At 34.6% G+C, this 8,839-nt stretch overlaps 1 pseudogene across 1 annotated transcript; it reads right to left on the bottom strand.

Moving 5' to 3' along the window:
* Nucleotides 1-5,057: 5,057 nt before the first annotated feature.
* LOC114166833 (alpha-galactosidase 3-like) lies at nucleotides 5,058-8,839 on the bottom strand (annotated as a pseudogene). Its single transcript, XR_014984872.1, has 8 exons — nucleotides 8,764-8,839; nucleotides 7,473-7,637; nucleotides 7,152-7,264; nucleotides 7,003-7,047; nucleotides 6,422-6,512; nucleotides 5,879-5,937; nucleotides 5,528-5,669; nucleotides 5,058-5,427 (listed from the first exon to the last, which is right to left on the bottom strand). The product of XR_014984872.1 is annotated as an alpha-galactosidase 3-like (transcript).

Raw genomic sequence — 8,839 nt, forward strand, 5'->3', positions numbered from 1 at the left:
TAAAGTGTGCTAAAAACAAAGGACACCAAAGGTACATAGGTACACTTGTTTTATGCCTTTTACTTTATGCTTTATGCCTTTGCTTTACTCTCTCCTCCACATCATTTATGCTCCCCAATCATCATGCGCCACCTAGCATTGCTTTCTTACTCCTAATTAACCTACAAAGCAAATAAACATAGATTAACATGTTGGCTTAAGTCAAGTCAACTATAGTGAACAAGTCAAACCTAGTCAAAGGTCAACAAGTCAACTAAAGTTGATTCAACTAAGTCAACTTAGGGAATCAAAAATAGCAAAGACAAATGAAAGGGATGAAGGATTAGTGAATCCTTGGTTGGGGTCAATCCTTCATCATCCTCCCCTCCTTGGAGAGAATTTGACCACAAATTCTTTAAGCCTTTGTAGATGGAGCTTGACTTGATTTAGGGGAGGATTTGCGCCTCCCTTTTATGAGCTCTTGTTCCATCCTTTCTAAGGGTATTACCCCTAGCTTTGGTTAGGCCATCTTTATTTTCTAGACTATTCTTCCTCTCTTGCTTGTACTTTGGGCCTTCCTTTTTGGCTTGGGAAGAGAAGGAAGGGTGATGTACATCTTGCTTTGGAAGAATTTTTTTGTAGGCAAGTAACACCTTGGTGAAAGCTTGCCCCTTTTCTTTTTCTTCTTTATCTTTTCTTATTATATTTCTATCCTTATTAACTTCTTGAGGTGATAGAGGTAGTAAAGTGGTCTTTTTCCCATTTATGAAGAAAATGTATTGGTTGGTATGGCCATCATGTAAAGTTTGTTTATCAAATTGCCATGGCCTACCTAGTAAGATATGTGTGACTTCCATGGGAACAACATCACATAGCACCTCATCTTTGTAGCTTCCTAAAGAGAAGTTAATTAGGACTTGTTTATTGACATCTATTTCTCCCTCTTTACTTATCCAAGCAAGCTTGTAGGACTTAGCATGGGGAATGGTCTCTAAGCAAAGCTTTTCCACCAACCTTGTGCTAGCTACATTGGTACTACTTCCTCCATCAATAATTAGAGAGCAAACCCATTTGTTAATTTTGCATCTAGATTGAAAATTTTTTTCTCTTTGAGTTGGCTCAAGCTCACTTTGATCTTGACCTATCATGCGCCTTAATAACATAGGGTCTTTCTCAAAAATTTTAGTTTTACTAGAGGAAGAAGATTCTTTTGAAAGAGAATGGGGAGATGAGTGTTCACTTTCAACATCATTACTCTTCTTTAAGATCATGGTCCTTTTAGTTGAATAATTTAAAGCAATGTGATTATAACCCAAACATTTAATGGAACTTGATCTTTGAGAAGTGGAATGGTGAATGTGATCACTTGGTGACTTACTTTTACTTGGTGGTTCTTGATGAGAGTTAGAAGGGAACTTATCATGTTTCTTTTTATCCTTTCCCTTCCATGAGTGACTAAAGTAGTGGTTGGGTGAGTAACTCTTCCTTGCCCTTCTTTTTCTTTTCAATTGAATTTCAATCCCAAGGGCAAGTGTGAAAACATTTTCAAGAGTGGAGTACTCATACAACTCTACTTGGTCTTGTATGTCTCTCCTAAGACCACTCACAAATCTTTTTATTTTCTCTTTGTTAGTTTCTTTTATTTCAACCCTACGCATTTGAGACTCTAATTCTTTAAAGTACTCACTCACACTCATAGAACCTTGGTGAAGCCTTTGGAGCTTCAAAAGAAGTTCCTTCCTATAGGAGGGAGGAACAAATGTAGCGCGCATAAGAGATTTAATGTCCATCCAAGAAGCCGCGGGTGGCCCTTGGTCATAATTCTTACAAACTTTATGCCACCAAGTATTGGCATACTCCAAAAATCCTAAAACTACTAGATCAACTTGTGCTTGATCCTTTACATGATTTTCATTGAATATTTGATCAACTTTAGCTTCCCAATCAAGGAAGATTTTGGGATCACTTCGACCATAGAACTTAGGAATCTATAGAGTTTGCTTCTCTTGTGATGGGTTGCACCTAAAATGCCCTCTTTTCCTAGACTCTCTTTCTTTCTCCCTAGCTTCAAGCCTTTGAATGTGCTCTTGGATTCTTAGGTCACTTTGCTCCTTGTCTTTTCTCAATTGTTCAAAGGCCTCCTTCCTAGACAACTCCAAATCCCGAAGCAATCTCATCAATGTATTGTTTTTGTTTAGTGTAGGTGCATTTGATGAACTTGCCATGATTCTTACAACAAAAACACTCAAATCGGAGACAAAATAAATGGATTAGAGGTTAGACAACATGAAAGCTGAGACCAAATCCAACCCAAAATGTAACCCAAGTGTTTAGATCACTCTCCCAAAGTAACAAGGCAAGGCTAGCACTCAAAATCCACCAAAGGAGTGAAGCAAACACTTTTCAAAACTTGTTCAAAACCTTTCAAATGCAATACAAGTGATTCGGCCACAACATCCCAAGAGTTTCAAGAAAAGAAAACTACTAAGACAAAACAAAGAATACCTAGTGACAAGCATAAAAACAAGGAAAGCTAAACTCTAAAGAAGAAAAGTTTGAGACAAAACTTTTAACAAGACTAAAACAATGAAAAGCACTTTTAAGGACTCTATGGAAAGCATTTGAACAAGCCAAGATTATACCTCAAATCATGCATACACCATGAAAGATCATAACCAAGTCAAAACATGGAACTAATTTGCCAATATCACTAAAAATCCAAGTATAAAATTTGGTAGCATAACACCTAGTAAAAATTGCCAAATGGATTCACCAAGCATTGTAAAAGCTCTCGGCCAAACTGTTTTTAGTCTTGAAAACACTTTTTCTTTTCAAAACTAGGTACTTAAAGTGATGAGAAGGATGTTTTAGAGTGTCTTGAACACTTAGTTCCTTAAAATTAGGTCAAAATCAATTTCAAGGAGCATACAACAACACAAGGCATAGATCTCATGCAATAGTTCAAAAACTTAGAAACAAGAACAAGAAAATTCAAAGAAGCATATGACAAGAGACTCAAGCAAAAGTTAGACACATTTAAAGACTCAACATGACATACACAAAGACACAAACATGTAGCTATCATGCATTTAAACTCATGGATTTGAGGCTCAAAGACTAAGCATCAAAAGACAAGTTATCCAACCACATTTAGGAGCAAAAGAATCACAAAACCGAAGCCAAAAGTGCCACAACATAACCTAAAAACGTTGTTTTTCGTATTTTCGGCAGCTCTGACCTTTGTTCACTCATTTGATCATAACTCTCTCCACAGAACTCCAAATGCGTTAATTCGTTTTTTGTTGGAAACTAGACTCACAGAGCTTTCTTTTGATATAAAGAACGTTACTTTTGGAGCACTGAGCTAGCTGCAGTATTTTTTTCAAAAACGCACACGTTGCTGCCAGCACTGTTTTTATGTGGACCATTCAAATATAGCTACACAAGACAAGGTTAGAACATGAAACCATCATATTCAAGGACAACCAAAGCTCTAGATACCAAATGATGAAGGATTATCTTGTTTTCTTTTAGAGTTATGAATATGGTGAAGTTATTTAAGAAAGCTTTTTGAAAATTCCCACTGGACATTAAGATAGCAAGCTATCTAGATGTGAAGGTTCATTTCTCAAGCTCATAAAAGGAAGAAGAGAGTTGGATTCAAGCTTAAACTCACACGACATTACCAACACTTAAAGAACCAAAATGAAAGAAGAAACATTAAAAATGGAAAGCATAGAAGATGAAGCATGGAAGAAGCACGCCACTCATAGGGGGGGATCTAAGCCAACCAAGCCCTAGAGATGAGTGATGGTGCCGCCACTTGCAAGCAAGATAAGGCAAAGGTGAGTTCACTTCTAGGAAGGAGAGCTCACAAAAATTTAAAGGTTGAAACACAATAGTTTAGAAACAAAATGATCAACCCTTTTACAAGACAAGGAGCACCCTTTAAATAGGAGTTCATAGGGGTCCTTTAGCAAATACAAAAACATGAAAAAGGATTAACTAGCAAACCCTAAACCTAATGTGAGAGTGAGTCTTGGCCAAGTGAAGGGAGATGATTGGTGGAGGCATTCCCATGAGGATTCTAGGCCAAAAGAGGAAGGAGACCAAGTGACCTTCTAAGGCATAAACCACAAAGGCAAAAGGAGACAAGGTACATGTCTACTTTTGCTTTTGCTTTTTGCTTTTTGCTTTCCTCTCTCTTCCACTTCATCCAAGTGCTCCAATCACCAAGTGCTCCAATCACCAAGTGCCACCTAGCCATGCTCTACTTTCTCTTAATTACCTACAAAACAAGACAAACAAGGATTAGCATGTTGGTTTAAGTTAATCTAATCTTGGTCAAAGGTCAACTTTGGATCAAAGTCAACAAATCAACCAAAATAAGTCAACTAGAAACCAACTTAGGAAATTTAAACTAAAGTAATGCAAAACAAAGATAAAGGTGATGGAATAAAAGACTGCCCTCTAGACATGCTTCTGGTGATCCTTCTTGAGGGAGCTTCTAAGGAGGTGATCACACCTTCATCCACTACAAAAAAATTAATATTTAATGGAGGTTTTTTTTTCGATCTGCGGAGGTTTTCACCCTCCACAAATTAATTTGCAGAGGTTTTTTGGACCTCTACAATTAGAGTCCCCACAAGTTATTTGCAGAGGTTTTGAACAACCCCTGGTATCCAAATTATATTGTGGAGGTTGTTTTGTGGAGGGTTTTAACCTCTTCTATTGCTAACTATTATTTTGTGGAGGTTTGAAACCTCCTTTATTTGTAATTACCCACCCACATTTATAATTTATTAATTTAATGGAATTATTTTTATAATAAAAAATAAATAAAATATATAAATTCGTAAATTACACAAAAATTAACCAAAGTTACTTTTATTGATGATTTCATAAAGTATTAACAATTACAATGTAAATCTAAAAAAAGAAAATACATGATGTTGAAAATAACTATATTTAATCATGGGTTAGAGAGTTGAAAATAGAAAGACTTTTTTATACTAAAATTCACATTGAAAACTAAAATACAAAATCATTAATAACCGTTTTAATAGAAACCTCGATCATAGTTTCTGAAATACATAAAATCCATTCAAGGGAACTTTTTAGTACAGAAATTATGTAAACATGATGAATGAGCAGGGACCAGACCATCCTGTACACAATGTATTTGAGATGTAAACCCAAGATGTCGAATTATTCTAAGTCGTTCATGTCTGAATCTGACCAACAAATAATGCAATAGAAGAGAAGAGAAGAGAAGAAACATGCAGCGAATCCATAATGGACTATACAGATGGAACATGAGTGGATGAAGTATGAGCTACTACTCTGCAGAGTGAGATACTGTAAATGGAGTGAAAATGTAGAGTTTACAGTCGTGGATATCAACTCAGCACTGAACGATGACACTGCATCTTCAGCTACTAACTTGTGCTGCAAGATAAAAAAAAGGGGCAAAAAAACATATAATATGCTCTTATAAATAGGAAACACAGACTGACATAAGCAGTTTCATGCAAGTGTGCTAGCTTACTTGCTACAGATCCCTCACAGAAACATGAATGCCAGATTCAAGCCCAAGTGCTTCCCATGAAGCTGTTATCGTGGCAACTTTTGATCACCGATTCCAAGAGAGCAACAACCAATCGATTTCCTGATAAAGGACCTGCCCAAACCTGTAAAGATTGAAAAGTAAAGTCTAAATTTAGCACATAGTAGCATGTATGCGACTTTAAACTTCGTCTTAGTGACATACTTTGTCACATGAAGACCTAAAGAGGAACATTTGCTGACAAAGTATAGGAGATTTGGCTCTTGAATGATGTTGATTTCCATTCAGTAAGTATACGAGATTCAGTTGAAGGAATAGTTCAAAATATATTACCTGTCTGCAACCATCTACACCAGAAGCTTGAACTTTCCTTCCCTGGATTCCAAGTGAGTCTGCAGAGATACAAAATAAATAATCAGTATCCTTACTTACCATAGTCACTGAGATAGATGAAAAATGTGCTCCTTCCGATCTTTTACATAAGAAACAACTAATAAATTTCATCAAATCCACTAAAAATAGTTAAGTTAGTTAATTATAATTAATAATGTCCTAATTATACTGTTATTCCAGAAATATCCTTTGAAGTAATTGGTTTAAGTATGAGTTACATTAAATCAAGCTATAAGCCTATACCTAATTCAAGAAACAATGTTTCCATCAGTAAGTGAAACTTATATTGATAATAGACCATTTAAATACATAAAGAATGCGTATCTGTCTCACAGATTCACAATAAATCAAGGGTACAAAACAAATTACTGATTAATACATCTCAAATTTATCCATTTTATGTAACAAAATAAACACCATTGGCACCACATACAGAGAGTTATGCATTAACTTGGTAACAATAATAGAAAGCAGTAGTATGACCTTGATTAATGGCAATGACTTCTTCATTGCTTATAATCTCAAGTGTTTCAGCAGTCAAATTTCTTACATCACACCCAATCAACAGCGGTGCCTGCACGCACATGTTCAAAATTTTGAGCATGTGAAAGTTTCAAATATAAAATATGTGTCTCAGTCTTTGAAAGCTTAACTTATCTTTATGCTTTATTCAAAAGAAATCAGTATTGTCCACATTGATTAGGAAGGAATAAAAATCAAAGAAAATAAGCCAATTTTCAATATCAATATCATAATTAATATAGTAAATTTTAGGAGACATCACATGCTAAAAAACCAGTTCAAGTTCTATTGCAAGGACGGAGGCCACAGTCTAGCACAAAAGGCTCCAATCTAATGAGGTTTATAGAGGGTAATGTGCCCAGCCTTACTCTTGCAAGAAAAGGGACTAAACACCCATCATGCAAACATAAATATACACCGACAGAAAACTTCTCATTCCCAAAGAAATTCATTTCACAAGGTATATGCAACTGAAACTGGCCTAAATACAATCTATCCATTCAATTAATTCAGTAATATAAAGGCATTGAGCTGGTGTGCACCTTGTGTCCTGAGCTTCTTAAGCACATTTCCCTTTCATCTATAGACTGTGAAATACAGCACCATCAGGAAGGTTAATAGCAATGCTAATTCACTATGGCCAAACATCTTCAAATATGTGTAATAGGCATCATGAACAGAAAAATATTACCCTAAGCAAAAATGATGGATTCACAGGTGCAATAGCAGTATTTGAAGGCAGAACTCTCAGCGGGTAATATCCAAGCATGGTACCAGACAGGCTCAAGGCATCCCTTGCTCCATCTATGCACACAACAACGTTATACAGTGAAATATCAATAAAGTTTAGAGGCAGGCATCACATAGATGTTCCACCAACTATAAGAAGCATTTGCTAATCAAAACTATGCATGCTTCAGTTAAAAGAAGAAATATCATCATACAATGAAAGAAGTTGATGCCAATGATGAGCATTCAAATATAGGAAGTAACTAAAAGTAATCAACCTAACCTGAAAGATCAACTCCTTTCTCAGTACAATTGACATTTCAAGAACTTTGTTCCTCGAGTACCATAGGCAGCTCCAACTTTTCACTACCCTTTGAACCATCAACACCATTTTATCTCCTACATTATACTCATTTAATGCTTTCAACAACTCTACTTTGTTCTTCACCTGCCAAGGATGCACCAAACTTATTATCAAATAAATTAACACAAGTTTATTATATGCATTGCTGAAGTCAAACTTTAACTCAGATTGGAGAGAATACCACAAATACTTAAAGAAAGTTAACAAAAAAATATTATTCAGAACTGGACTCTGCATTATTGGTGTTATAAGAAATTTATGATAGATAATTAATAGTTAACCTTGTAAATTTCATAAGAAAAAACCTTAACAACAATATAAATGTCCTAGAATAACAATTTTGGGATGGATTCAGATTCAAAGAAATGAGGTTGATAAAGGGAAATTATATGGTAAAGATCTAAATGCAATTAAAAATAAAAATAAGGTTAACAAACATACAAACATACAATAATTTTGTTTGCAAACATATGTCAGAATCTTGTCTTTTGTTCTAAGTTCCAAATCTGTTTGCAAACATATGTCAGAAATTTGATACTAGTAATCTTTGAAGACTTTGAGAGATATAAAGTTTGGCAGCTGCCTCACCCTGGAGTTTGACACGTTCCAATTGGCCTTTTTCATATATGACTTTAATTAATAGCAGGTCAATTAAAACACTTTAATGTCATGACTTTTGGATGAACCATTCTTAGCTTGTAGCAATGATGTTTTACTCTGATTGAACAAATCTTAAGTTCATTTTCTTTGTAATGGCTAACATGCACTTAAAACATGTTCATAATCAGACTACATATTAATATTTTCATTTTTAAAACAGAATTAATAAAAGTGCAATATTAATATTTTCATTTTTAAATAAAAAATAATATATCAGACTACATTTTATAAATTTAAAAATGCGAAAGTACAAAATGTTTTATTACTCAATTATTTGATCAAAATCGGTTAATAGCACGAGTTCGTATACCTATTTCCTTTTAATCAAACTATACACACGAAATCATGTAAAATAAAAATTCAAACAATATTTCTTCATTAATAAAACTTACTGCTATAAGTATACAAGTCTCAAATTCAAACTTTTTGAATGAAAAAAAGTAACAAAAGACAATAAGAGAATCATTATACAATAAACATTGACGGAAAATTGAGCAGGATTTGAAAATTTATTAGTCATTGTTTACAATTGGGACAAATAATAACTTACCGATAAAAGCCTCTATATTGTGCGCATTCTTTTCTTTCCTTTTGTTGCAACTTTCATCGTAATCACAACAGAGAAA

Source organism: Vigna unguiculata, chromosome 10 (genome assembly GCF_037176805.1).
Source record: "Vigna unguiculata cultivar grain cowpea cultivar isolate G323 ecotype 2 chromosome 10, ASM3717680v1, whole genome shotgun sequence".
In the NCBI taxonomy this organism is placed as follows: domain Eukaryota; kingdom Viridiplantae; phylum Streptophyta; class Magnoliopsida; order Fabales; family Fabaceae; genus Vigna; species Vigna unguiculata.